At 45.9% G+C, this 555-nt stretch overlaps 1 non-coding gene across 1 annotated transcript; it reads left to right on the top strand.

The window, feature by feature from the left end:
- Window positions 1–462: 462 nt before the first annotated feature.
- Window positions 463–534, top strand: trnac-gca (transfer RNA cysteine (anticodon GCA)). The gene has a single exon. It is a non-coding gene; the product is annotated as a tRNA-Cys (tRNA).
- Window positions 535–555: the final 21 nt, after the last annotated feature.

Genomic DNA, 555 nt, shown 5'->3' with positions numbered 1-555 from the left:
GACCAGACCTCTTACTTTCATACACGCCTGTGGCGTCACGAGTGGGCGGTGTCTGCGTGAACCCCGCGTGTTGTTCGCGTCGTCCGCATTAAACACTAATCCTTCGCAACTTCATCGCTGCACTTCAAAGTAAGTGCGCTTTATTTGGTCTAAACAAACCAACACCTGAGCGATGCGTCAGGCTACTTAACCTGTTATATTCCTAATATGGAACAGTGCATATGTGCGTATGGTGAGGTGGAGCATCCTCTGCTGGACGCTATAATGCACTACACATGCTCGCTCACGTATCTGCCAGTTTGCTCATATTAAACCGTACGTAGTATGAGTTGTTTAAAGGATATATGCTATATTCAGTACGCTATATATGATTTATATATTCTTAAAGAAAGCTGTGAGCCTTACCGTCATCACTGGACATTGTCCGGAATAAAACTCTATTCCCGGTAGTATACGATAGATGGGGGTATAGCTCAGTGGTAGAGCATTTGACTGCAGATCAAGAGGTCCCCGGTTCAAATCCGGGTGCCCCCTCATGTTTTCTTCTCCCACTTG

The sequence above is a fragment of the Dunckerocampus dactyliophorus genome, chromosome 15 (assembly GCF_027744805.1).
Source record: "Dunckerocampus dactyliophorus isolate RoL2022-P2 chromosome 15, RoL_Ddac_1.1, whole genome shotgun sequence".
Taxonomy (NCBI): domain Eukaryota; kingdom Metazoa; phylum Chordata; class Actinopteri; order Syngnathiformes; family Syngnathidae; genus Dunckerocampus; species Dunckerocampus dactyliophorus.
Note: the sequence above shows the minus strand (reverse complement) of the source record. Positions and strands in the feature narration are given on the sequence as shown.